We start from the raw sequence: 2,568 nt of genomic DNA on the forward strand, positions 1-2,568 counted from the left end.
ATGCACTGTTGTCTTGGTTTCAGATTACTGCTAACCAGAACTCCTAAATCTTTTTCGCAATCCGTAATATTAAGATCTACATTATTTAGTTTATATGTGGCATGGTTATTGTCCTGTCCAACATTTAGAACTTTGCATTTGTCTATATTAAACTGCATCTGCCACTTCTCCGACCACTGCATCAGTCTATTCAAATCTTCCCGGAGTGCTCGAATGTCCTCGTCAGAATGAATTCGACGGCCTATTTTGGTGTCATCGGCAAACTTGCCGATGTCGCTCTTTATGCCCTCATCTATGTCGTTTATGTAGATTGTGAACAGCAGGGGGCCCAACACTGACCCCTGTGGAACACCGCTCGTGACGGCTTCCCCACTCTGATTTCTCCCCATTTATGCAAACTCTCTGCTGCCTATTTGTCAACCATGCCTCTATCCAGGAAAAAATTTCTCCTCCTATTCCATGGGCCTTAATTTTCCTCAATAGTCTCTGATGTGGGACCCTGTCAAAAGCCTTACTGAAGTCCATATACACAATATCATATTCATTACCATGATCTACCTCCTCAAATACCTTAGTGAAAAAAGTTAATAAATTCGTAAGGCAGGAACGCCCCTTTGTAAAACCATGCTGAGATTCGTTGATTAATTTATGCTTTTCAAGGTGGCTACGAACTGCCTCGGCAATTATTGATTCCATAAATTTTCCCACTATGGAGGTTAGGCTTATTGGTCTATAGTTCGAAGCTAAGGACCTGTCACCTGTTTTGAAAATAGGTATCACATTTGCCATTTTCCACTTATCTGGCACCATGCCAGTTTGTAGTGATATGTTGAAAAGATTAGCCAAAGGTGTGCTAAGCTACTCTTTACATTCCTTTAGAACCCTTGCATACAGTTCATCAGGGCCTGGGGATTTGTTAGGTTTTAATTTATCAATTTGCCTAAGGACCATGTCACTTGTGACCCTAATCGTGCACAGTTTATTATCGTCCTGTTCTACATAATTTATCATTACTGGAATATCGCTGGTATCCTCCTGTGTAAAAACTGAGAGGAAGTATGTGTTAAAAATTCTACACATTTCCTTATCACTGTCAGTGAGCTGACCCGAGGAACTTTTGAGTGGGCCTATCTTGTCCCTGATCTTACTTCTGTATACCTGAAAGAATCCTCTTGGGTTAGTCTTCGATTCTCTTGCAACTTTAACCTCATAATCTCTTTTTGCTTTTCTAATTCCCTTTTTTATTTCTCTCTTTAACTGAATATATCGATTTCTTAATTGCCCCTCTCCTCTTTTGATTTGCCTATATATGCCTCTCTTTTGACCAATCAGATATTTTAATCTATTGTTCATCCATTTAGGATCATTTTTGTTTGATCTGATTTCCCTATTTGGAACATAATTTGACTGAGCAGCTAGAACTATGCCCTGGAAAGCATCATATCGGCAACCATCACCACCTACCTGACCCTTAGTCAGGTCATTCCAGTTCAGCCCACCTAAGTAATTTTTCAGTCCTATGAAATCAGCCAAGCGAAAGTCAGGGACGGAGACTTGCTTGCCATTATTAGGGGAATTCCATGATATATTAAAACTGAGTGATTTGTGATCACTTTCCCCAAGCTCATCATTAACCTCAAGATTATTAATTAGTGTTTCCCTACTGGCAAGAACCAAGTCAAGGAGGTTATTTCCCCTAGTTGGCTCTGTCACAAACTGTTTTAAAAAACAATCCTGGATCGTATCACGAAAGTCACCTGACTCTAAATTTCCTGTCAAATTGCTCCAGTCAATTTGTCTATAGTTGAAATCTCCCATTAGCACAACATTTTCGTATGTAGATGCCTTACGAATTTCGTCCCATAGAAGTTTACTGCACTCCCTATCAAGATTTGGGGCCCTGTAAATCACACCCAAAATTAGTTTTTCTCGGCCCTCGAGAAGCTGTAACCAAACAGATTCAGTGGCTGACGCTTCTAATTTAATATCTTGTCTAACACAACAATTTAAATTGTCTGTGACATACATCGCTACTCCACCACCTTTCCTGTTGACCCTGTCAGTGTGGAATAATTTATAGCCTTGTATGTGACATTCAGAGGGCATCTCTCTATCTTTCAGATTGAGCCAGGTCTCTGTTATAGCAATAATATCTATGTTTCCTGCACTTGCAATTAATCTTAGCTCATCTATCTTATTTCTTACACTCCTGCTATTAGTATAGTAAACCTTAAGCCGGTAGGAGACTTGGACCTGCCTCGCATGGGCCAGTAGGCCTGCTGCAGTGTTCCTTCGTTCTTATGTCCTTATGTTCTTATGTATGTGAATTCAGTGAGGGAACATAACAGTCACCTATGGGTAGGAGAGGTCGGTGAGGGGAAGCCTCGTGGTGGAGCAGGAAGCGGAGTTTGAGGGGTAAAACTGTCCACCCCTCTTCCCCAAACTGGCGGGCATACACCGTGTGCTCGTGTAACAACAATGGAGTGTTTGTTCACCGTGTGTATAGTGTCTATAGTCTGTAGTGTACAGTGCGTAGTATGTGCATGGTATGCGCATAGCACGTGTAGT

Source organism: Cherax quadricarinatus, chromosome 29 (genome assembly GCF_038502225.1).
Source record: "Cherax quadricarinatus isolate ZL_2023a chromosome 29, ASM3850222v1, whole genome shotgun sequence".
Taxonomy (NCBI): domain Eukaryota; kingdom Metazoa; phylum Arthropoda; class Malacostraca; order Decapoda; family Parastacidae; genus Cherax; species Cherax quadricarinatus.